At 57.7% G+C, this 26,450-nt stretch overlaps 1 pseudogene; it reads right to left on the reverse strand.

Moving 5' to 3' along the window:
- Positions 1–26,450, reverse strand: part of LOC124974692 (phosphatidylinositol 3,4,5-trisphosphate-dependent Rac exchanger 1 protein-like) — a 79,801-nt pseudogene that overhangs the window by 32,340 nt on the left and 21,011 nt on the right.

The following is a 26,450-nucleotide window of genomic DNA, read 5'->3' on the forward strand; positions in this document are numbered from 1 at the left end:
AGGCTTGGGGCCCCTGGAGGAGCTCGGGACACACAGGAACACCTGGCTGGGGGGTGCAGTGCTCCAGAAGCTGACACCCTCGACCCCCAGGCAGGCCAGGTCTGGGCTGAGGGCGCCCAGTCCCAGGTGGCCTCACCCCACACAGGGCGCATGCAGCTGCCTTCAGCCTGGCCTGGCCTCACCTACTTTTGCATGATGTCCGTGGCCTGCATCATGCACTTGGGCAGCAGCCTGTGGCTCCATGCCAGGATAGCTGCCTGCTCCAGGGACATGCTCAGGCTGCTCCTGTGGAGGGGTGGAGATCAGCCACCTCCACCAGGGATCAGCCACCCCCACCAGGCCTCACCTCCCCTTCTATGGCTGTGTAGGCCACCTGCCCTATGTCCTCTCCAGGCTAACTTTCCCCACCTGCCTGTTCCTCCCCACCATCCCCTCCTGGCAGCCTCCACCCCTCAGCCTGTCCCTGCAGGGGTCTGCACCCAGGACAGCAGCACTGCCAGGCAGGGTCCTGCTTTCCATCAGCTGAGTGGGGTGACTCCTGAGGCCTGGCACATGCTCATCAGCCCGGGAAAAGTCCTGTGGCTCAGACTGTTAGAACCCGGCTCTGCACCAAGCCTGGGACTCTAAACCACCCTGCACCCTTCTCCCTGCAGCCCTGACAGATGAGTTGACCTCTGGGCACCCCAGTCTCCCTGACTAGAGTCAGGATTGGAGCAGCATCGACAGGAGAGCAGAAAGAGGCTGTCCCGTGCACTGTGGGATGCCGAGCACCAGCCCCCACCCACTAGATGTCACAGTCCCTGGCTCTAATGACCACAAATGTCTTCAGACATGGTCAACGTCCCGAGGGAGCAAAACTGCCCCTGGCTAACGATTTCTAGAACAGACCCTTCTGCACCAGCCCACATCACGGGACACAAGGCTGGAGGCTCAGACACAAAAGAGCGCCCGGCAAGCAGGAGCCTGCCCACCGCTCGAGGAGACATGACTGGATGCCTTTTCTTCAGACCCATCGGTGCCAGGCACCAGTCCACTGGGCACAGCAGAGAACAGAGTCCCCGCCCTCACAGACGGCCCACGCCAGGGTGGCAGAGCCTGTCAGAGCAAGTGGCATGAGTGGCAGGCATGAGGACACATGACTGGGAAGGGCTCCCAGGAAAGGAGCTTTCTTTCCCTAGGGCCAGCAGCTGGGCAGAGGACAGGAGTGTCCAGGGAGGCCAGAGGCAGTTCTGCCCTGCAGGTGAGCCATCCCACTCACAGCAGGGATAGAGGCTCGGAGCTCATTCTCCCTCACGCCCTCTGGACCAGGACCCAGGAATCCCACAGCCCTCCCACCCACTGACTGCCACAGACAACCCAGTTTAAGGATGACCTGTGGTCCAGAGCTGGGAGGTCCTGCCCAGGTCCAGCAAGCTAGGAGGTCCAGGACATGGACACAGGCTTCCTGCCTCCTGTCCCTGCCCCCAGAACTCTGGGCCCTGGTACAGCCCACCTCTGCATGCCCATGCTGCACATGGTGATCTGGCAGGCCTGCAGGTGGTAGCAGAGCTCAGAGGAGATGGGGTTGAGGCCAGAGCCTAAGCTCCCGCTGGTGCCAGGTTTGGGGTGCGCGAAGGACTTCATGAGGCAGCAGAGCTCGTCCAGGTCGTTGATAGGGCAGATCAGCTGCAGGTGTGGGACAGACACACAAGATGCTTGGGCGCAGCCCAGGGCAAGTGCCATTCCATGACACCTGCTCAAGATCAATCTGTGGCTCCCTACTACCCTCCAGTTGGTACTCGATGTTCGACATATATTTTAGGTCTCGCCTACCGGCCTGCTCACTTCAACTGCCCAGTGTGTCCCTGACTAACCACAAACAGGCCATGCCTTCCAAACCCTTAGGAGGAGGAGCCCTCCCATGTCACTGCTTCCCCAGCCACGTGTGGAGGTAAAGGTGGTGGCTCTCCTTCCTGTGCCCTGTGAGATCCTGCTGGCCACATTAGAGTCCCAAAGCACATGCTTACAACCTCTCTCACAGCAGCCAAAGCCCCAAAGCCAGCACACCAGCCCAGGGTGAGGCCTGCCTCGAACCTGGAAGGCTGGGCCATGATACACTGAGCAGCAGGAGCCAAGGCCAGCAGGGCCCAAGGGGCAGTCATGCCCAGCACAAGCCAAGCATGGCCAGTGGGAAGAAGCCCCAAAGCAGATCTCATGTCTCTCCACTTCTCAAAAAAGCTGGAAGCCTCCCTTTCTATGAGATCTTTCAATTTCTAAGGACTAATAAAAAATGTGAAGGAGGAAACCAGAGCAGGGCCCAGTCATGCCTGGCATGGGGTCCATGGCTGCCTGCAGGGGCCCCAGTCCCAGAGAAACCCATGATGACCACGGAGCATAAGACAGAAAGAGGCCGTGGTGAGCATGAACCACCTTGGGGACTCCCAGGACCAGAAGGCACGGCCAGCAGGGTGTCTGGAGGACACCCTGCCAATGGAGTCCTGACCCTGGGACCCTGCCCAGCCAAGACTCAGGCTGGGGACACACCTGATCGATCTTCATGGCAGTGGTGCTTGTGTCCATGGGCAGGTTCGACGGCTCCAGGTAAAATGTCCTGAGGGAGAAAGACGGGCTGAAGGGGGCCCCACGCCCAGCTCCCAGCTGGACAGCCTGGCCTCCCGCTCTAGGTGGAATCATAGGCAGCCTGACAGCCCCACCTGGTTCTCCACCCAGCCTGCTTCTCCTCACCTCCTCAGAACCCTGTCCCCACCTGGCGCTGGATGCTGCTCTGTGCTCACTGGCTTCAAGTCTGTCCCCCTCTACCACAAGGGTTGGCAGACCGTAAAGCCCCAGGCTCTGGGAACCAGGCGCTCTCAGAGACACTGTTCAGCTGGGCTGTGGAACACAGTACGGGCCACAGACAGGAGGACAGCAGCAAGCCACCCTCATGCTGATAGGTCTATTCACAACACAGTTTGGCTACACTTAGTGGTTCCTGCCCCAGAAGAGGACAGACTCCCACACACGGGGATGGTGTGTGTCCTGCATAAGGTCCCGATGAACCCATTCTGGGTGAACAAGTGAATGACCAGAGCCCGTATTTAAAACACTCCACAAACAGCACAGAAGAGACTCATGGCCTGGTCCATCCAGAAGGGCACCAAGATGTTCTTGTCCAGCAAATGGACAGAAGCATCCGTCTCCCATTTCCAAATGGCAAAACCCGGCCAGGAGAAGATAAAGTCCCTCTTAATCACTCTTTGTCACCTAGGCAGGACTCGGGAGGGGCCATGGGCAAGCTGCTGGGGATGTGGGAGCTACTCTCCTAGACCTGTGCTTCTTCCTGACAAAATCTGTTCCCTCCACTTCTCCCTGCGTGGGTTGTGAATGGGATGAGGCCCAGGGCACTACAACCCTTTCTCAAGGCCCAAGAAGACCAGGGCCCCATCTCAGCTCCTGCCCCCATGCAGAGTGAACCGGCAGCTTGGCTCAGCAGAGAGGACCTGCTTTGAAGCCAGACTGTTGGCCATGTAACCTTGGGCATGCTGTGTATCCTCCTGAGCCTCAGCTTCCCCATCTGTAGAATGGATTAGCATAACCTTCAGTGCACACTGCTATCAGACTCTCATGCAGGCAAAGTGCTCCAGAAAGAGCGTCTGGCCCGCTCCTCATGATGAGGGTATGCCTGCCACCTGCTATGGCGGCTTTCTGAATCCTGCCCCGACACAGGCCCAAGTACATACCTGAGCTTGTGGTAATACTGCTGGACATTCTCCAGGGACTGGGCATTGATCTCCTGCTGAAAATCCTCTGCTGCCTGTATGCCTGGAGGAGGAGGCCCTTCCACATTCTCCAGAGCTGTGGAGGAGAGGAGGGAGGGCAGGGCTGGGTCCCAAGGGCTCAGTGGCCTTGGCTTGGCCCTCGTGGTCCCCCACAGCCTGCAGCTCACCTTTCATGAAAAGCATGACATGCATTCGGAGGCTGGCCCTGCTCTCCAGGCAGGACGGCAGCTTGTAGAAGTGGTAGCTGTCGAGGTAGAAGACCACCTTCAGTGCCTGCCGTCTGCCCTCTATGTGATAGAAGACGTTGGTGTCTGCAGGGGCCTCAGAGCCCTACCCCCTCTGCCATAGCAGCTTTAGATCTCCCTTCCCCAGGTGCCAGAGTGGCACCCTAGTACCTCCCTGCCCTCCCCACTCTAGAGGGATAACCTCAGACTTCCCTGCCCTCTGACCCCTCTTCGAAGCCTCAGGATGGCACCCTGGGACTTCCATGTCCATGTCTGAGGGGCAGCCTCAGACTTCCCGTCCCACAGGTGTAGCCTCAGACAGCTCCACACTCTGCAGCAGCCTGTGACCTCCCTCTTGGACAACTTCGACAGGTGTTCTTTGCCGTGACCGCCCAGCAGGCAAGACAGCCCCCCATGGTGCTCTAGTCACCCCTTGCCTGGTAGCTCAGGTCCACCTAGCAAAAGCTGCCCTCAAACAGCACCTGCGTCTTATTCACATACGAGGAAGAGCTTAAGGCATGAAGGGCAAAATGAAGCTATCGGAGCCCCTGCTGCACCCTGCAGGCATCACTAGCTGATTGGGGTTCTCCTGAGCCCAGCCCAGCCCCAGACAGGCAGGCACTGCAGTCAGCTCAAACTGGCCCCTAAAAGTCGAACCCCGTTCAGTCTGCATTTCTGGCAGGGACACACTGCCCCAAGGAGGCACAAGTCGGTCCTTGAGGGAGAGCAGACCTCACGAGCCAGACACACAGCACATGGACACACAGGCTGCAGCAGTGCTGCAAATTCAAGGGGGTGTGGTAGCGAGGAAAAGGGGTCTCAGGGGCTTTTCATGGAGTGAAATGAAAGAAAGGGAAGCGCTGATCTAGAGTGTGGCCCTCAGCCTCATGAGCACTGCAGTCCTGGGGATAGCTTGTGACATGGACACCCCAGTTCCACTCCAGAGTTTCTGAGGTAGGAGGTCTGGGGTGGGTTCTGAGAATCAGCCTTTCTGTCAAGTTCCCAGGACCCATGCACAGTAGCAGAGCTCTGGAAGCAAGCACAGGGCTCTCAGTCTTGGCTGGAGGTCACCTGGACAGCTCCCCAGGGACCCCAGGACACAGGGACCCTCTGCCCAGGCCCCATGCCACAGCAGCTAGCAACTGGGATCTGCATCTGGGATGCCCCCAGCTGACTCCAGGTGAGAACCATGAGGAGGGCAGGACCATGGCTATGCTGCCTCTACTGTGGCCCAGACCCTGTTCCCGAGTACTGAGTGCTCACTGCACTCAAATCATGTGTGTGTGGTGGGTGTTGGGTAGTGGGTGGTCAGATGGATGGGGGGGCAGGATAAAGGGAGAAAGCACTAAGAAACATCAGTCAATTGTCATTAGTCCTTAACCTGAAATCTTCGCTCCAAAGGACGACTTCAGGGTGGAATTTTAATGAGAAGTGCTGTGGATCTCTTTTAAGACCTGGTGAAGACAGCTGGGTTGATGGGAGAGAACTCCTGTTTTTCCACTCAATTTGGGGCATGAGGCTTGACATGCTGGGTTCAGGTTCACCTTGGGCAGCTGACATGTACACAGGAGACCAGGGCCCCAAGCAGCCCCTTTCGCCTCAGCATCCCAACTCCTATAGTGGGAGTGGGAGGAATCACTCACTGGCCACACAGTTCTCATCCAGCTGCTTAAAGGATAAGGTGACACTGTCCAGCTCCAACAGGGTCACCCAGATGTCCTCCGGCATCGTCCATTTCCCCTTCTGCAAGGAGACATGGTGAAGGGACCTCAGGTGCCACCCACACCAGGCTTTCACCTCACAGTGCTGGGATCTGAATCTAGGCATCGGGCTACACTGGGGCCTCCTGGGCACCAGGTTCAGGTGTGCTCTGTGGGCGAAATCATGGCTCCCCCCACAGCCTGTCCTGTGGCCCCCATGGGTCAGAACTCACCTCTGCTCTGATTTGCTGAGTGACCTGGTAAAGCCACCTCCTCCCTACCCCGACAACAGTTACTAACTTAAAAATTCCTGCCCACCTCCCGTGCTCCTCCAGGAGATCACAACACCTGATTTCTCTTTCCCCTCACCCATACACAACCAGGGCCAAGCCCTGACAGGTGGATCATGCTCCACATACCCCCCAACTTCCCAGCCACCCCCCACAGGTGCACTGTCCACGTCCCAGAAGGACCTCACACCTCCCCCTCATCCTCCCCAAACAACCCACCTCTCCCTGGGCTGTTACCTTTTGAAATCAAACTCAAATCACATTTCTCACCTGCCCCCAAGTCTGTAAGTCTCCTCTGCCCCATAATAAAGCCCCAGTCCAACAGAAGGGGCCTATGAACTCTCTTCCCAATAGCCTCACTGCTCCCAGGGCACACTGCCTTCGCTGGGGACCCAAGCAATGCCGCTCCCTCTGCCCCACGCTGTTCCTCTGACCATCCACCTAACTAGTTCAAATGTCACCTCTTCAACACGACCAGCTCTGACCCTGGGTCCCCAAGCAACTCCATGCACAGTCTTCCACTTTTCCTGCCATCTCCCCTCCCTCCTCCATCCTTTCTTCTCAGTTTTCCCAGTTGGAAGGTGAGCTGCAGACCCCAGCAGCCAGCACCCAGCACCTCCTGACATCAGAGACCGAGTGGATGGGGCAGTCTCTGGCTCTGAGAAGACACTGAGGACTGGTGTCCCCGCTACCTTCTGGGTTCAGGGAGAGCAGACCTCTTGCCAGCAGAGTGCCTGTGTGTGGCTTCAGCCAGTGGAGGGCATTCCGAGGCCACACTTCCCACACAACAGCCAGTGGCTGGGCCTGGCCAGCACAGAGCCAACCTGCATGACAGGCATTTGTCCTGGGGACTGTGATAGGACACTAAGCAGCATCCCTGGCCTCTGCACAGCAGGTGCCAGTAACACTACTCCTGGATCCCTCAGTTGCCATGACTAAAAATGTCTCCAGATGCAGCCAGCGTCCCCTGCCTAGCTTGAGCACCACTGGTCTGTGACTCGTGGTCTGTTTCTCTCCCACCAGGAGATAAGATCCCCAAGTACAGGGGCTGCCTTGGTAGACCCCAGTTCCCTAACAGTGGTACACAGTAGGTGCTCAATTAATAACTGTTGTGTGAACAGACTAGGTCATGGGTGCCAGCTGGGAGGGACACTGGCAGAGGGGCCTCCCACCCACCAGGCCCACTCACCACTGCAGCCGTCACGACCAGGGACTGGCAGTGCAGCAGGACCCCAGCGGCGGCCACCTACTCCAGCCACTGGCGGTTGGCGTCACGGCTGCTCACCTCATACTCGCCATTGTTGTTGTAGCGGTAACTGAGGGCCAGTAGCAGTTGCTTGGAGAAGGTGCACACGGTGGCCACCAGGGCCTGGCAGAAGAAGGTGTCCCTGCGCAGCTGCAGCTTAGTGTCTTTGGTGGAGACAGGCCGCTGGGCGGTGCTGGCAGCAGGCTGAGAGTCCAGCCCTGGCCCCCTGCAGAGCCCAGAGGACGAACAGGCCAAAGTTCACTCGGGGTCAAAAGCCAGGTCCACAAAACTCCCCTCCACCAGCAAGCCAGGTGGCCCCAAACCCAGACCCAAGCATCTGGCAAGGGGCAGGCCTGTGGGTTCCCTGCAGTGCCCCTGGACCCCTCGTGCTCTCTGGGGCACAGCACTTCTCGGCCCGGTGGGCTGTATGCCCGTGCTGCTGCTCTGCCACTGAGCACCACCCATGAAGAACTGCCTGCCCACCCTCAGAACTGTGCCCTCCCCTTGCCACCCCGCCCTCTCTGGCCTGTCCCCACCAAGGACACCTGCCTCCTGGCAGACCCTGCCCCACCTCTTTGCCCTGCCCACTTGAGGCATCCAGGTAACAGGGGCTCATCTGCTGGGAGGAATTACTCTCAACTTCTGGCCACTGCGTGCAGGGCTCTATTTTGACCTGGACCCTCACTTGACTGAAAATTTCTGGGAAGAAGGGAGGACACCAGTCGTCTCCCAGGCTCCCCCACCCCACCTGCAGCCCTGGCTCCACTGGATTCCTACTGACAAAAAGCCTCCCCTCCCTTCATCCTCTATCCTGCATCCTTGTCAACAGTTACCCAGGTAGCAGGTGGCCCAAGACAGGACTTCCAGTTCCAGGGTCCTGAGACTTGTCCCTTGGACATTAGGTTCAAGTTATTCCTGGAGGGGCAGGAGGCCAAAATATTGCTTTCCCCAGTCCAGGTCCTGATGGGCCAAGGACAAGTCACCTTGGCCACAGAAGAGGCCTCTGGGGCTGGCCTCATGGACGCCACAGCCAGGAAGGCCTTGCTGGTACACCTGGGCACGTGCACTTACCTGTGCATTTCAGCAAGGCCAGGAGCAGCTGGTTCTTCCTATCTGGAAGGAGGGGGACAAGAGGGAGGGCACTAAGTGAGGCTGGCAGGGGACATCGGAGCTGGCCCAGCCCATGTGCCTGACCCTCACAGAAGAACAGTGCTAAGGCTGCACTCTGGTGGTTTTTACCGAAGGCTGGTGCAGGTCCCCATCCAGCAGGGAGTACAACCAGCGCTTCCATCTCTGGAGCCAGAGCCCCTACAGACACACACACACACATTTGTGATACACCCACTCACACCAGAAGACCTCAAGTGCACACGAGTGCGTGTCCTGGACTGCACGACTGCCCTGGGGAGAAGGCCATCGCTCCTCTGGCCACCAACCAGCCAGGTGCCTCTCCTTCAAAGGTGCCCTGGGGCCAGAAAAGCCTTCAAAGGAAAGTCTGAATGGCCTCTATGTCACTTGAGGTACTGTCTTCCCTAGGCCAGTGGGAGACCTGGTCAGTTGTGGCGACAGCCAGAGCAGATGCCGTACTGAGGGTGTGCCCCCATTAGGCAGGACACTAAGTGCTGATGGGTACAGACTGGTTTATCCTCATGACTACACGGGGCCAGAAGGAGCCCTGGGGCTGCACATGGGCAGACACAGATGCTGGAGAAGTCAAGGGTGTGCCAAGGTCACACGGCCAAAGGTGCGTGGCCTGGGATTCAAGTCCTGGCCCTCTGGTCACAGAGCCCACACCCTTTACCAATCACAATTTTGTAAACAGGACAGCTCAGGGTCAACAGAGATTCCAGCTCAGAGGCAGCTACTCTCTGGGGGTTACCTCCAGCTCTCCTGGTCCAATGTCCCCTGGCCTGGGTACTTCCAACACAGGAGACCTAGACTCAAATGCCAACGAGGAACAAGGCGGTGACATCAGAGGTGTGGAACAGACACCAGGCTGTGGGAACTGGAAAGCTCCCAAGAGGGTAGCTGCCACTCATCTCCTGCCCCACATGAGTGCAGGACAGCTGGCCTCTGCCACCTCGAGCAGCCAGGAGAAACCCAATTCCTGGGGAAACCTGAGTGGGCACTGGTGCTCCCTGTTCTGATGCTGCAGCATCAGATCTGTTGGTTGCCCCACCTGCCAGCTGTGACCTCAAGGATAAACAAAAGGACTGAACCAAGCCCTGTTTGGAAGCTGTGAAAAACAGTTCAGCCTCTGCAGCCTCAACTCACGAGAAAGGCTCAGCATGACCAGCGACCAGCATCAGCAACACCCTGGCAAAGGGCACACAGCCTAGACCTGCCCGAGCAGGTCACTCAGCTGAGAAAGTGTACATACTCTTCTTGCCCTTCCCTGAGCATGTAGAGGAAGGGGCAAGGAGATGGACCCTGGCAGGACCTCACTGCATTCAAGTCCCAGGCAAAGGCCACAACCCCCACCATGACCCTCCCTGCCTGCTGACCTTCCACATCTCTCTGGATGTTATCCACCAGGGTCTTGATGGAGCTGGGGAGGTTCCAGGGGTCCTCCTGGATGCTGATCTGGATCAAGCTCCAGTCACGGACCATACACTCTTCTTTCTGTTTGAACTCTAGGGCAGGAAAGTAACATGTGGGCCAGGGAATGGACAGAGGTGGCTTTGGGGAACAGTGACACAAAGGCCCATGCCCCATCACCAGTTTGCAAAGTTCATAACCCTAGATCCAGTGAGTTCATAACCCTAGATCCAGTGAGTCAGCAGGACTCTGGATATAATCCAGGCCTCAGAGGATAAGTATATGTTAAGTGTGCTACGATATCAATGTTCCATTCCCATCACAGACATCACTAATCAATCTCAGCACCATTCCTGCTGGTCTGAGGCCATGATCCACACCTACAGCCAATGCAGTGCAGAAGCACAAATCAATTTTGGCAGTCTTTGCTCCCAGATCTGGACATTGTAGCCACAGAAGACTTCTCAGGTACTAAGTCCTTATGCCACAATCAACTGAGCTGGCACATGAGTTGTGACCTAGTTTTAACCATTCCCTATATAGAGAAGGAAGCCCAGCACAGTGAGTTCCCTAAAGTCACACAGGGTAGTGGGAGAACTGGAATTGAATGTGGTCTTAACAGGGCCAAAGATCAGGCAGACTCAGGCCCCTGTTCTCTTGGCCTCTTCCCAGGTTTTTGAGATATATGTGGTTTGGGACCCTCCCTGCTTTTCTTCCTGAGGTTCACCCCTGGATGGGGGTCCTGACACAGCAGAGGGCCGGCTAAGCAGGGACTGTCTCCTGCCTGGAAGCAGCTGCTGTCTGCATTCCCGTCTCCTGCACACCACTAGAAGTCCCCGAGGCGAGCAGCATCCATCCTTCTCAGGGTCACCAGCACCCAGCACCAGGCCTGGCATGAGCTGGCCCTGGGGAACTATTTACTGGCTGCAGAGCTATTTGAATGGACTGGGGGATGGAAGGGTGGACAGATGGTGGGCAGGAGGGTGAGCGAGTGGGAGGAAAGGCAGGAGGACATAGAAATTCCAGTTCTCATCTCATTCATTGCAAAGAAGAAAGTATCAGCTTGGTGCTGGTACGGCCTTAGCTGTCCGCTCACAGAGCCCTCTTCTGAGGAGGCCCCAGACAGGTAATGATACTCAACCACAGTGCAATGACAGTGTTGCTGTTCATTATGGTTTTCATCAATTTATGGCCTACTACACTGGTTCTTCATATATGGGGAGGATAAGATAAAATCCTTTAGAAACTAATTTTCCAAAAGTAACATAACTTTCTGAAATTTACTTATTCATTCTTTTAGATACTGGAGAATTGGACCAGGGACACTTCACCTTTGAGCTACTTGCATCCCAGTTCTTTCTCATTTTACTTTTTTATTTCTTTGAGACACGGTTTTGCTAAATTACTAAGGCTGACCTCAGAATTGCGACAGTCCTGCCTCAGCCTCCCGAGTCACTAGGATTACAGGCATACACCATGGCACCCAGCAGGAGATAGGATAAAAAAAAAAAGTCAGTAATAAACCAGGCAGCAAATGCACATGGACTGCAAGCATGAAGATGAAGCAGACCGTGTGGTGTGACTCAATGGGGGAGCGTGCTCCAGGCCTGTCCCTGTGTCCCCAATAGGGAAGTCCAGATGGTTCAAGGACCAGCCCTGGGCCACCAAATGTGCTTTGCAGCACCTGCACCTTCAACCACACATTGTTTCATTTTTACGATGCTTTAAAAATTTTTTTAAAAATGAAAGACATCATCTGATTCTAAGCAAAAGCAGCTGTGGCTGGATCTGGCCCACAGGCAGGAATCTTATGGCCTGACTAGTCAGGGCCACCCAAGAGGAGTGCATGCCCCTGGGGTCCAGCCTGCTGCCCCCACAGTGCCCCTAACCTTGAAGGCTGTGCTCCATGGGGAAATGCTTGGTCTCCTCGAATGCCCTGCCCATCACCAGTCCCTTGAGCAGCACCTTGATGGTGTCTACCTGGAGACAGAAGCCCTGTGAGTGCGGCCCTTCGCCGAGTCCACCCAGCCCACCGCCAGGGGGCTGCAAGGATCCAGGGACCCACCCCTCCAGGACAAGATGACCAGCCAAGGTTGACGATGTGCTCCAGCCAGCCAAGGAGCTTGTCCTTCTTGTCCCACTGGATGCGCATGTCACAGGGCAGCTCGTCCCCTGGCTGGAGGAAGAGCAGCCACTGTTGGTTGCTGCTGCACACCCTGCTCCTCCGAACCCACAAGGGACGTGCAGCCTGCCAGTCCCAGGTCCCAGCTGAGTCACTGGGCAAATACCTGGATCTCTCTGAGCCTCTGTTTCTTCATCAGAAAACCAGGCAGGAGGCACTAACGCCCTACAAGATGGTGAGGTGTCGATATTCCCACTCCACAAATGAGGCTGCTAAGAACAAAGAGCTGGATCGCAAACCCACTGGGTCACTGTCCCCTATTCCAGTAAAACCAGTTGCCAGTGAACCTCCCTGGGGATGGACTTCAGTGGCCTGATCTGTCACGAGACATTAACGTCCAGCGACATATTCCGTCTTCCTGAGCTTCCTTTTCTTCTGCTAAAGTGACGTATGATAAAGTTAAATTTTATGCAGACTTCCTCTTGTGGGACCCAGCAGTGACAGTGGGAGTGACTTGCCACCTGGTCCACCCTGGGCCTTTTAATCATGGACCGCGAGGATGTCTAACCTATTTACTCACAAAGTGCATTTTTAAGTCTGAGTGAACAAGACTAAAATCAAAAAACATATCGGGCTTTCGGTAAATGCTTCAAGCACAGCATGCTCTGTCTGTTGGCCCAGCTGCCAGTCCGCCTCCATACATATGCCCATGTCCTCCAGGTACCATCAGTGTGCACACCTGGGGGTGTGAGGGTTCAGGACCTATGCCGCAGACTCGAGCTGAAGGGACAGTCACCCTCCTCGGCACCACAGTCACCAAGGGCAGGGATGAGGACAAGGCCCAAGCAAGGAAGCGCAGTGGGTGATGCCGACCATGTGAGAACTGACCCCGCCCCAGATACCTGGGTGGTAATGCGTAAGCAGCCACGGGGGTCCACGATCCTCTCCACCACGTGGCACTGGATGCCCATGGTACTCACGTACTCATACACCACCTTGGGTTCCTGGTCCATGTTGTCCACTATCAGGCTGACCACTGGGCCATCCTCCCACAGGATCAGCTGGGGGCCCAGGGACAGCAGAGGCCAGGCTGTAAGCCAAGGGAAGCAACCCTGAGGAGAGTACCACACCATGGCCAGCCATGCCCTGCCACCCGTGCAGCCGGTGGGAGCGTGGACCATCCCCAGCGCTGTCCACCTCTGCTGCCTGCCACTGTGCACCACTTTCCTGGAGGAGTCTCCTCTAGAATCAACCCCTGTGGGACAGTCTCAGTCTGTGTAACTCAGAAGGGGCCCCACCTGCCCCCTCCACCTGAAGCCCAGTCCCACAAGTGGGCAGAACTCTGGTGGATCTGGGGTTCTGAGGGACCTACAAATGGACCTACAAAGGTCTCTGAGAAGAGATCTGAATGAGGACAGGGACACAAGTCAAGTGGAACTGTGGAGTGTTCCAGGCAGTGAGAACAGCAAGTGCAAAGGCCCTGAGGCAGGGACATATTCAGCTGGAGTGAATGGAGCAGAGGACAAGCAGGAGAGTGCTGGGAGGGGAGGTTGGAGAGCCAGGCTGGAGCTGGCCAAGGTGGGGACTTTGTTCTCTACCCTGAGCAGGAAGGTATCATCTGGAGATCTGCTCTCCTGTTTGGGGGAACCCTAGGAGGAGGTGTGAGCAGGCTACTGCAACCACTTTGGTGAAAAGCCATGGCAGTGCAGGGAAGTGGTCAGATGCTGGGGGCAGAAGAAGTGGGTGGACAAGGGTGTTGCTGGGATTGAAGTGGGAGGGCAGGAGAAAGAAAGGCATCCAAGAGGACTCTGGGTAGGGCCGAGAATCTGAAAGGATGGAGGGGCAGGTCCTAAAGGGAGGCTCCTGTAAGCATCCGGTGGGAAGGCCAAGTGGACAGGTGGGCAACCTGGGCTCAGGCTGAGGTAGCTGCAGAGGCACCAAAACCTCCCCCAGATCCTGTTAACACAGTGCAGAGCAAGTGGCCCCGAGAGGAGCGGAGGAGCCTGCACCAGGAGGACCTGACCTCCCACAGGTCTCCAGGGGGCCACAGGGGACTCAGGCCATGACATGGGGACTTCACGGCAGTGGAGCCGCAATGCAAAGGGGTGCAGGGGCCTCCAGGAGCCCAGGCAGGCGAGGACACAGACCCCCGAGCCCAGAAAGCACGCAGCCCTCAGCAACCTGGGCTAAGCCTGGAGACTCCCAGCCAGAGCGTACGATGGTGTCACCCTGAGCCTTGGGTTCTGTGGGTCTGGGGAGGCCCAGGGAACGGGTACAGAAATGCAGCTGTGGAGGCTCAGAGGCACAGAGGACACACCCCAGTCCCTCCCTGTCACCCCCACCTCCCTGCTACCCAAGTCAGGCTGGTCTTCCTCTGGGGCACCCTCACAATGGGGGTCCTCGCCGGGGGTCTCCTGGCTGGCTTGTGTCTCCTGGGCATCCCTGTGGGTGTGGTAGATCCAGTGGAAGAGGCCCTGGAGGGAGTCACTGTTAGAGGATGTCCAGGGAGGGGGAATGGGGACCAGTTGCCTGGGGACCAGCTGGGGCTCAGGCCTGCCAGGGACACCGCCTTGAAGCATCTCCCAGATGCCACCTGAGTCTCCCAGGGCCTCCAGCATGGACAGTGACTGCCCCATGCATCAGCCCGGGGAGGGGAGCCTTTGGAAAATGCCAGGCCTCCAGTGTCCCCAGGGCCAAGTGACAGCCTTGAGCACAACAGGTGCCCCAGGAACACCCCGAGATCCAGGGGATGGTCAATGGAGAAGCTGCCCTCCCACAGCCCAGCCCCAACAAGGACACACAGGCTGTCACCACCTCTCTGCCACCATGCCCAGGGGTGAGGAGGGAGGTCCGATCCCGCCACCTGGGTTCTGGATACCAGGTTGTGGGGCTGGGGCCAGCCTCCTCCTGTGCCCAGTGGACAGGGCCCCCAGGGCTGCCCTTGCATCTGGGGGTCAGTCACCGCCCTGCCACTCCCAGCAGGGCTCCCCTCGCCCAGTCACAGGCCACTCACCAGCGCCTATTGGCCGCAACTCCAGAATGCCTGAAAGTGCTCCAGGACCCCCCAGGGCACCCTTGCTGGCCATGCTGCTGCTGGTGACCTTCAGGATGCACTGGCCAGCACAGTCCTGCAGCCACAGCCTCGAAGCCTGGGGACAGGAGTGAACAGGTGTGGCAGGTAAGGCAGGCCACGAGGTGAACTGCACCCACCCCAACTCCCCAAACACCCAGGGTACCTCTCTCCCTGCAGCTGACGGGCCCCTCATGGGCAGCAAGGGAGCTGGCACCCCACTCTGCAGAAGAAGCGACTCGGAGAGGGGGCAGCTAGCCAAGGTCACATGGAAGGGGCATCCAGCTCTGCACCCAGGCTCAAGTCACTAGAGCTTTGTCTCCTTCAAGGTCCTGCATGACCTTTTGGTCCTGGACCAGGGTCAACCCCGTGTGGCAAAGGAAGCAGGAGCTCAGGGAGGAACAGCAGCCCCCAAGGGTCAGAAGCTGGGACTCGAGCCAGTGCTGCCAGTCACCAGGAGCACGTCTGCCCTCCCATGGTTCCTAAGCACCACCCCCTGCCCCCTGGGGTCTCGGGGTTGACGTGACATGCAGTCTCTGCCTGGGTGGGCAAGGTGACAAGGGCAGCCTGAATTCGGTGCTGAGTCACACCCTGCTCTCCACCGTCCTTCATCAGCACTACTCAACGTCCTGGGCTCCAGGTCCTTGTCTCCAAGACGGGACATCCACACAACCACTCACGGGGTTCCTGAGGGATCCGGGGAGTTGGCACGGGAAAAGGTTCAGCAGCGAGCGGCTCTCGGCAAGGGCTCGGGAAACACCAGCGGACTTGCTATGCTTGGCTGGCCCACCCACTGCCAGGCTAGGACTCGGACTGTCCCCCTAAGGCCTGAACCCAGCTGCGTGCTTTCTCAGAGGGGGTGGAAACACAAAGAGGTGGCCGAGGCCACACCGCCAGCCCTTTCTATTTTGAGACAGGGTCTCACCAAGCTGCCGAGCTGGCCTTACCTTTGTGATCCTCCCGTCTCAGCCTCCTGAGTGGCTGAGATCAAAGGCATGCGCAGTGCCCAGTCAACCTTCCCTCCTATGAGTCAAGGCTCTGAGTGTTTCATCACAGCAGGTGCAAAGCTGACGGACACCCACTTGCACTATTGCAGCAGCCTCCACCTGCACTAGCGCCATTGGGGCTGGAGGGCCACCTGGGGCACTATGGGATGCCAGCAGCATTCTGGTCTGCCCCAGATCTAATGGCAATCCTCCCCAGTCCTGCCAGATGTCATGTGGAGGAGGCAAGTCACCCCCAGTCAAGAACCGCTGCTTTAAAGGTAAATGACACCTTCAAAACGTCATCGACTTTTCAGGAGCCTTCTGTCACAATTTGTACTTTCTTAGTGAACAGATTCTAGAAGCATAACTCTGACCTCAAAAATGACAATGTTGAAACTTTAGAAGGGGCCTGTGTATACAATGCTGGCCCAGCACTGCGGACCTGCTCAGTTTCCTCTCCAAGGCAGAGAGCCCCTGAGACCATAGGAGAAGGCAGTGCAGGGGGCAGAGGCCTGGAGCTGGTGGCCTGGGCCTGCAGCATGCCCCTGCAGGACAAAGATTCACGTTTCCTGTCTCCTCTCAACAAGCCCAGTCTGGCAGGAGCAGGCCAAATTCCTGCCTGGGAATATGGAGCCTGAAGGGCATCGGCTTCTTCATGGAGGGACATGCACTCTCTGCTGAGCCATCCTCTCTGCTCCCTGCATCCCTCTGGGCTCACTCTGCCCAGGTGTGATCAGTGTCACAACCTCTGCTTCAGGAAGGACACAAATGCCATGGCTCACTAGGAAGCTGAGCCAGACCAGTGAGCCAGGCCACTCAGAACTCATATGATGCTGACAGCCTGTCCCCAGGGCCGCTGCTGGTCAGTGGGGTTCTGACTCACCTCTCCCCAAGGTATAGACACAGGGCAGGGCAGCTCCCCGGATCTGGAAGCACAGGGCCTCAGGGTGGTCAGGGACTTTGATGGTCCTGCAGCAGGTACCAGGGACAGGTAAGGCATAAGGAAAGCAGCACGCTTCCCACAACCCAGGGCCACCTGGGGGCCCTGCCTCTGAGGCTTCTGGGAAACTCGGCCCTAGGCTTGCCACTCCCACAGGAGGAGAAATGCAGTTGACCAGAGTCCACACCACAAGTCCTGAGGCCAAGAGCCCCAAAATTCTACAGGACACCCGCACCACTCCCCATCCCAGGAGCCCCCAGTGGCCAGACCAGCACCCCACCAGCAGGTGCTGACTCACTATGGAAGAGGCAGAGTAAGAAGTGGTCCAGCTTAGCTTGGTGCTGTCCCCAGAGAAACACCCAGTGGGGCCACCAGCGAGGGGCTGGAGAGCCAGGTCACAGCCACACTGAGACCCGCTCCCCACCATGGCAGAGAGGGCTGTACCTGCCAGGGTGGGCAGTGGGCGTCCTCTGTCCAGAATGCCCCTGCCCAGGCTGTGTCCCAGTCCTGCCTTCGTCCCTCCCATTCCCACCTGCCCGATGAAGCCATCCCGTGAGCCTGTGCTCCAGCCCCAGGTGCTTCGGAACTTTGAAGAGAAGGTTGTGCCTGGTGCCCTCTGCCACTGGCACAGCCAACCACACAGGGAACTGACCTCCTGAACCAGCTCGCCTTCGACTGAAATAACCACATTCAAAATGCCCATGCTCCCACAGGGGAAAACTGGCCTCGAGTAAAAGGGAAACTTGGACACCAGGTGCGCAATTAGAAAGTAGAGAACTCGCCCTGAACCCCGACCTGCACCAACTGCAGCTGCTGGACCCCAGAACCTCCAATTGCTCTCCAGAGGGCTCAGGGCCCCACAGCTGGCCCCACTGCCCAGCTGGTTTCCTCACCCTGTCACTCGGTTGCACCTCTCAGCTTCCTTGCTGGTCCTTAAACATGTCAGGGACGGCCCCACCACAGGCCTAGGCACCTCTGCCTGGAACTTCCTCCCCCAGAATACCAGAAAGGAGCTCCAGTTCCTGTCTGCCTCTCTGTGTCCACCCTATCTGCACAGCCCAGTCCATTCCCAGCTCTGTCTGTCCACAGGTCACTAGCTGCCCCAGCTTGGGATGTATCTCATGCCCCTACCTGTGTACTTTTGTCCCCAGCCCTGTCCCACAACTTGACTGGAGGTCCATAAAGGGTAGGAACTGTGTCCACACCAACAGGGCCACATGCCCAGGGCCTGAAGGCCCCTTGGCATAGCCAGAGCTCACGTCCCATGGTGGCTGCAGGGACGGGCCACCCACAGGGCCACCGGCTCCTGCCCCACCAGCACCCCAGCACAGCACCTCCTCACAATGCCAGCAGGGGCAGGGGACACTCACTCTTTGGCCTTGGTGGCCACCAGGAGGTGCAGAGGGTGGCAGGAGCAGAAGCACTGGTTTAGGAGGGACTCCACCACAGAGAAGGGCCGCAGCAACACCAGGTCCTTGTTGATGGAGTAGATCTTCCTGCACTCCTGCAGGTCAGCCATCTTTGGGACAACAGGGCAGATGGGTATGTTGTTATTAACCATGCTTTCTACAGTGAAGGACCCTCCCTGTGTTCATTATGACAGGGGCAGCCCTGCAGGCCGTGGCAGCTCCTCTGTGGGAAGCACAGAAAGCACAGGTTCTGAACAGCAGCTGCTGTGGATGGCCTGCCCAGCAGGGCCAAGCTTGGCATCCAATGGGGTGGCCACCTGGTGACTACCCCTCTCACGGGAGCTCCTGGCATGGCAGGTGCAGCCCCACCTCCCACCCAGGAGAAGCTGTGAGCCTGGGGCTGAGTCCTGCCTCCCACCCAGTGCTCCTCCAGCCCTGCCCAGGGCACAGCAAGGAACTCCTCCTGCTCCTGCCGCCCACTATTTGGGTTTTTTATCAACGAAGCTCTTTGGAAATCTGGCTCAGAATGTGAGCGTTCCTGGAGCCTCTGCGCAGAGCCAGCAGAGGGCGCCGGTGTGCCACACAGGAGTGCACTGAATGGGGGGCGCACCCCTGCTCCCCAGTACCTGCAGGGGTCCTGGGTCCAGTTTCCTCAAGTGGACGAAAGAGAAGCAGGACCAATGTCCCCAGACCTGCCAAGCTACCCCCTCCCACCTGCACACAGCACCTGCCAGCAGCCAGGAGGTCTCACTGCAGCCAGCAAGCCCTCTGGACTCATTTCACCACCATGGCCTTGTTCTCCTCGATGTCAAAGCCATAGTCTTCCTCCTGGGGCAGGATATGAGGGCCCAGAGCAGACCTGGTGAGGCACCCTACCCTGACCCCTGTGGCACTGTGCTCCTGCCATCTCATATCCCGGGGCCACCAGGGAGGGGTGCAGATGGGGGGTCTGCAGGACAGCAGCCAGACCAGGCCAACTGAGCACAGTTGGTGCTCAGTAGATATCTGAAGTGAGGACATCACCCCACTCCCACCAGAGCCTGGTGTATTCGTCCAATCTGTCTGTCACCCCTTCCTCCTGCAAGCCTAGGGGACAATCACCTTCCTTCCATGTTACTTCTCCCCATCCAATGGCATACCACAGGTGCTCAATAAATGACTTAATGAATAAAACAGACCCAGAACATGACCATGGATGTGGGAAAGCAGCTCAGGGAGCAGCAGCCCCTCTCCTGCTGGAAAAAGGTCCTGGGGCTCTTTGGGGACAGAGCCTCTGCCCCTCATACATGCCAGGTGCTGCACAGGACAGAAGACGGCTACTGCACAAGGTGGACTCAATGACCCTGCCCACTGCAGCTCTGTGGCTGATGGTCAGTGGGGGCCAAACCCAGTCACGGGGGCATGTGCAGCCCAAATTAAAGCAAAGCAGCTACAGGCCAGGGCAAGGCCCCAGTACATACTCACTTGGCCCACACCAGGCCCTGGTGCTGGGCGAGGGCTTCATGGGCATGTCCTGCCTTTCTGGAGACGGCCACCAGCCGGTCCCTGCATGGCTCAGTGGGCCTTCATCCTGCCCGCCACCTACAGGGCTGGGGCTCCAAGAGCCCAGGTGCTGGGGCTGGGCTGACACCCACCTGTCGCTCCACAGCTGGAGGCGTCCAGGGCAGCCGGACACTGATCCGCCTCCTCACACTCACTCCCCGGGGCACCTAACCACCAGCAGCGCAGAACCAAAGGCCCTCGCCTTCCAGGAAGCCCACTCTGATCGCCCTGCCAGACACACCTTGTCCCACCTGGTCCCAGAGCTCTAGCAGTCCCACCAGTGCCCTCCTCTGGCCTCTGTGACAAGGCACACCCTCATCCCCTGCCTTCCAGGGGCACCTAGAATAAAATTAGGCCCCGGACCCAGGCCCTGCTGATCCAGCTCCCCGGCTCCTGCAGCCTCACCTCCCACCCCACGGTCCCTGGACACCTCCTGTGGCGGTGACAGCCTCCTCCCTATCTCTCCACAGTTCAAGGCTTATTCACCCTCAGGACTCCCGGCTAGGCTCCCTCCACTGTCCCCCGGTCTAGTGCCTGTCACTCGACCTTATTGGAATAGCACCCCCAGAGGCCATGCTGCCCTGGATGAACCAGCCCCCCTTCCTCCCTGCCTTGCAGTTCCCACATCCTCAACTCCTGAAACCCACTCTTTACCTCCTCTGTCCTTTGGTCTGCCATCTGGTTCCTCTCTAGACAGGTATCTCCCTAAGGGCAGGGATTCCTTGTGTCCCCCTCCCTGCTGGCCCAGAGTAGGGGCTCAGTGAACACGAGGGAGGAAGCAATGGATGGGTCTGACTGTCTGACTAAGCTGAGGCTGGTGGAAGGCACTTGCCTCTGGACTCCTCCATGATAACAGATTCATGTACAGACCACACTTACGTGTAGTTGCACAGATCACACATGTCATCTCTCTCCTCCAGCAACCCTGTGAGGTACATTTTGTCCTCTCTTTAATTGATCATTTATTGAAATGCAGAGAGGTTAAGAGGCTCAAACCCTAACATTTGAAAGTTGTAAAGATAAATCAGACACTCTGGATTCATGGATAAAAATGAATAACATGGCAAAGCTGTGAGATGAAGCAGAACATCCTGTGTCACCAGCCTGGGTTCAAATCCCAGCCCATGTGCTGTGCAACCCTGTACAGACTCCTCCCCTCTCTGTGCTTTCTCCTCACCCTTAAAGTGGGACAGCAGCAGTGACCCACCTCACAGTGTTCTGAGACTGAAAGAATGTCAGCGCTGTGCAGCAGAGAGTCAGGGCTGGACAAACCCTCTCTGTGGCCTCCGATTCCTTCCACCCAAGGTGACCAGGGCTCCCAGAGGACTCAGGAGCTGCCAGGACAGGTGAGGAAGGAGCTGCACAGGATGGAGTGTTTCTTAGGTCTCCTCCTTGGCCTCCTGGTCCCCAGGGCCAACCATCCTGGGATCCTGGCCCCCGTGCACAGGGGCAGTGGAAGCTACCCCCTAATCCTTCCTGAGGAAATGGAAATGCCCCTGAAGCTCTCATCAGACAGGCTACCCACTCTGGCTGGGCAAGGGCTTGGCAAGAGGCAGAAAGGCTCTCTGACCAGAGGGCAGGAAGCAGCCCTGCCAGGAGATGAGGCTCCTTTCAACCAGGATTAGGGATCAGATGATAAGGACCAGCCAGGGCCCTCCCCCTGCCTTCTGGCCCTGAGCAGGCCCAGGACTCCTGGGATTCCAGGGAGAGCTTGGGAGGGCAATGGCAGCCCAGCCCAAGGTCCTGCCATCCCTGGAGGCCACCTGCTGTGTGTCCCCTACTGTCTGACCCCAGGCACAACCCTGGGCTCCTCCCACTCCAGGCTCAGGCCCCAAGGGACAAGGATGCTGGACCTTCTCCCACTGTCCCACCTCCTCTTCACCTGGCTACTGGACCCCCTCCTCCGCCTCCTCCATCCTCCTTCGCATGCAGTCAGCCAGGGTCCATTTTGTCTGCAGCTGCTCTAATGACCTCCCACCCACGGGGTTCCAATCTCTCCTCCCAGGTCCAGACTTCATACCCAGCCACCAGCCAGCACCATCCTATCCTAAGAGCCCCACCCACCTTCCACCTGCTGCTCTTCTAGGAGCTTCTCCCCACCCCAGGGCGCCAGTACAGCAAGCTATGGCTTCAACCCAGCCCTCGGTGCACCTGTTGGCTCTGATGTGACAGACGGCACAGTGACTGAAGTGTGACCCCAGCTCCCTTGAACTCCGAGGGCGGCTCCACAAGGATGGGGGTCCTTGGGTGGCTTTGCCCAGGAGGGGCAGGGTTGGGAGGGGCTGGGAGGGGCTTTGGAGGTCTGGGAGCCGGTCACTGGTGGCACTCACTTGCCCAGGAAGCACTTGAGCACAGTGCTCAGCTTGCAGCACTGGTCCTTGATCAGGTTCACCTTCTTCTTCATCATCAGGAGGTGCAGCTTCTCCCCCTTCTCCACGATCATGACGTAGGCATCTCGCTCCATGCCCAGCTTCAGGACTGCATGGGGACACCATCAGCACTGAGAAGGCACCAGACCCAGCGGGCCGAAGGCAGCTTCCCATGGGTCCTGAAAACCACCCCACTTGCCCCACCACGGCCACCCCAGGGCAGTTACGAGCACTTCCCATCTGTCATCCATGGCTCCAGACACCTGCCATGGACTCCTCAGAAGTACCGCTCTACATGGGAAGGTGGAGGTCCAGAGAGGTTGAGCCCTGCAGGATCAGGATCCAGCCTTCACCCCGAGCCCAGCTCCAGAGCCATGCCCACCCCAGGGCACAGCTCTACCTGCACAGGTTAGCAGAGAGCCTGCCACCCTCTTCACTCCAGCCTGGCTAGAAGATGGCTCCTCCTCCAAACAGATGCATGGGATCCTGGCCTTCATCTGGGCCCAAATTTTTTATGTGGACTCGTTCAATCTAGACAACATGGCCAACGCCTTTACACTGCGATGACATGCCAAGCAGCCCTTTAGAGAAACTACAGTAACACAATGTGGTCATCCCCACGTCATAGTTGAGGCCCAGAGAAGTCAGGTTCTCAGTCCACATGGCCCAACTCAAAATGGTGAACCAGGAATTTGATCCAGGAAGTGAACTTAGATCTGGGCTCCTGACCACAGCACACACCATCCTATGTGCCCAGTCCAAGGTCAGGGTTTAAACAACACCAAATCTAACAACAAGGGCCCCTTGGACCACACCTGACCTGGGTTCACATACACCCAGGGCTGACAACAGCTTTGGATTCCAACCACAAAGATACCAATCAATCCCACCCAGCCAGGCCAGAAGGCTGAACCCACTCCAGTCCTGACCACACACACATCCTGACCAGTTTCCGGGCTCACAAACTTGCCTACCAAGGGGCCAAATTCAGTGGTTAATTGGGTCTTCCATACTTTTCCATGCTACACTTAACATCTGGATGTATCTCCCAAAGACACAGGTGTCTGCTCCTCCAGAAGAGGCACCCTCAGTGGTGGCCGACCTGGACACAACACTCCTGAGAGGTGATGGTGATGGACATCTGGCTGGGGGACGGGAAGCCTGGACCTGGCCCATGTGGAAGGCAGACCTGAGGGTTTTCCTTGCCCATCAGCTGAATCTGGGGCACAGGGATGCAGGGTCAAGGATGGGCCTGAAGTTAGACTGTGCTCTTGGCCAGTGGAGGACCCACTGACTGCTCCCCGGGGGCTGAGGGAAGAGCAGTCAGGGCAGAAGACAGTCGGGTGATGAGTTCTGCGTGGGACAGGAGTAAGCTATCTAACACACAGCCATGCTGCATTGACAGGAGGAGACCAAGGCCCTCCTTCCTGCTCGGCAAACCTGGCAGTGGGCGGTTTTCAGGACCTGGTGTCAGATTCCCAAGGTCCTCAAGTGCAAGCCCTGCCCAGGAATGTCTACGCCCTCCTCAGATGAGGGCACTGGGGCATGGTAAGCTGAGGCCACTCGCCAGACACACAGGGTCCCTTCCCCAACCCTCAGTGCCCCCAGTTCAGAACCCAGCCCACCAACCTGTCAGAGTCAGCCCCAGGCTTCCTTCTGCAACCTTCCAGGGGTGTCTGTGCCCACAGGGCTCCGGACCAGGGTCCAGGGAAAGCAGGCATTCAGGGGCACGGCAAGCCCTCCTGCTGTCCCTGGCATCAAGGCACCCACAGAGAACTTCTGGAAAGCCCTGGCCTGCAAAGCCCTGCACAGCCCTGCACAGCCCAGGTGCCCAGAGGTGTGGGGCCACCAGGAGGGCCTGGCACTCACTGTCACGCTGCTCCCACTTGCAGATGATGGTGTCCAGCCACTTGTGCTTCTCCTCCACCATCTTGGCCATGCACACAAACAACTTGTTCTTGGTCGTATTGTGGATCTTCCAATCATTGGTCACAATGTAGCCATTGCTATGGTAATTGGCTGGCAGGGATGGGAGCGAAGATGGATATTGCGGACCCCAACACCCCCTACCACCGGTGGCCCAGGTGGGGACCCGCCCTTCCATGCCAGCATGGAGGGGCAGGGTCAGCAGCAGGGGCAGGGCCCTGAGCTGAACATCCAACCCTTGGAATGACCCCTTTCCTGGCTGCTCTCTAGGGGACAAGGAAGACCTACGAAGACCCCTCTCAGCTCCTAAATGATGCGGGGCTTCAAGACAGCTTGTGAGGGCATGAAGACAGTCACCTGTCTGGAGCCCAGGAGGGTCTCCCAGCCTCTCCCTGGGCCACTCAGGCATGAGGGTTACCAAGCCAAGGGCAGGGCCCCCAAGGTGAACTTGCACACTCCTGCAGTGGACACCAGTCAAGGAATGCGGCGCATGCCGAGAGCCAGGGCCGGGTGGGCAGTGGCAGGACCCCTGGACATCCATGAGTAGAAGCCACAACCAACCACGTGCATCTAGAGCCACTTAAATATACATAACCACCCACATGAGTTTCAAAGTCACAGAAATTTTAATTAAAGTGTTCAGTAAAGAATAAATGGTGGATAACAGCAAGGAAGTGATCATCACAAAATTAAAGACAGCGGTTACTCCTGGGGAGGTGGGCACCATGCAGGGGAGGATGGGAGGCACTGCCCTCTCTCGGGGACCATAAGCCCTGGGTGCTCCCTTCAGTACCCATGCTCCAGACACCTTTCTGGAGGTAGGTCATGTGCTGCAGGAAAGGCAAATACTTAGGAGCCACAGGTAGCGTGGAGAGGGCAGGCCTGGCCTACCTGTGCCATCTTCCACAATCAATCTCCACCTCCATGACCTCAGTGTTGATTTGGCCCCAGAAGATGTACAGGGAGCCATCGATGGATTTGATCCTCTTGGTGGTCTTCTTGCTTCCAGTGACCCTGAAAGACACTGGGAAGTCAGCATCCCCTGAGGGAGAAAGCAACAGAGGGATGCCAGGGACAGGGGCAGCATCAGACTAGGCCAGTGTGGACGGTGGGTTGGTGCACAGGCGGTCAGTCACCCACTTCTCTCCCAGTCACGGTGCTCTCATCTGAAAGGCAGGCTCAGAGCCTGGCTTGCCTCCCAGAGCCACCGGCCAGCCAATAGGAGGTGTCAAGGGAGGCCAAAGAGAAGTAACAGAAACCCATTCCTGACTAGCAAGGGGGAAGCAGCCCACAGAGTTCCTAACAAGCACTTTCTGAAATAAGACCAGATAGAGGAGAACTTAGAGTGGGCCATCGTCCACCCACCCAACCACCACCTACTCCACCCACCCATCTTACCCACCCACCATATACCCACCAGTCCCTCCACCCACCAACCCAGTTTACCCACTCTTCCATATACCAGTCAATCTGTCCACAGGCCAGTCCATTTAAATCTACCCACAAGTCCACCCATCTACCCCATCTACCCATCCACCCCTCAACCCACCCACCCACCACTCATTTATTCATTCAGGTGAATTCAGCTTACCAGTTTGATCAATGCTACTATCTGTTGGTGTCCCTCCAAATTCATTCGCTGAGCCCCAAGCCCTGAACCCTGATGCTATGGTATTAGGAAGGGGCCTTCGGGTGGTGTTTAGGATGGGGGCAGCACCCTCATGAACAGATCAGTGACAGTGTAAAAGAGGCCTCATCCCTTTGTAGGATAGCCGCCTTATCCCTTCTGCCCTGTGAGGCAGAAGTAGACACCGCCTGGGTAGCAGACAGGAAGTCCTTGCCAGGCACAAATCTGGGGTTCCACAGGAGCCTCCTCCAACCCTGGACTCCCTTCGCTGTCTCTCTGGGTACGTTCCCCTTCCGCTGACACTCACACACAAGCCCATCCTTGAGTTCTGATCAAACAAGGCTGGAGACAAGCAAACTCACACTGCCGTGAGGAGGGTGAGTTAGGGCAGCGCTGGTCAGGGGGACCAGAGCCTGGCTGGGGCTCTTTCCTGCTCAGACTCAGACACAAGAGCTCCTGCTGGGTCCCGAGCCAGCTGCTCTCAGGAAAATACACGAGCTCCCCTCCGTCCTCAGCGCACCAGCTGCAGGCCTGGGACCTGCCAGTCCAAGAGCTCAGAGCTCACCCTGGGACAACTTCTGGGGGTGCACACACTACCATGGGAACACCCTTCCTCTCCCCCAGAGCACCTACTTCAGGTCCCTCTGTGGGGTCGGGCAAGGCCTGAGGAGGGAAGGGGTAGGTCAGGAGCTGGATGAAGAGG

This window comes from Sciurus carolinensis, unplaced genomic scaffold (genome assembly GCF_902686445.1).
Source record: "Sciurus carolinensis unplaced genomic scaffold, mSciCar1.2, whole genome shotgun sequence".
Taxonomy (NCBI): domain Eukaryota; kingdom Metazoa; phylum Chordata; class Mammalia; order Rodentia; family Sciuridae; genus Sciurus; species Sciurus carolinensis.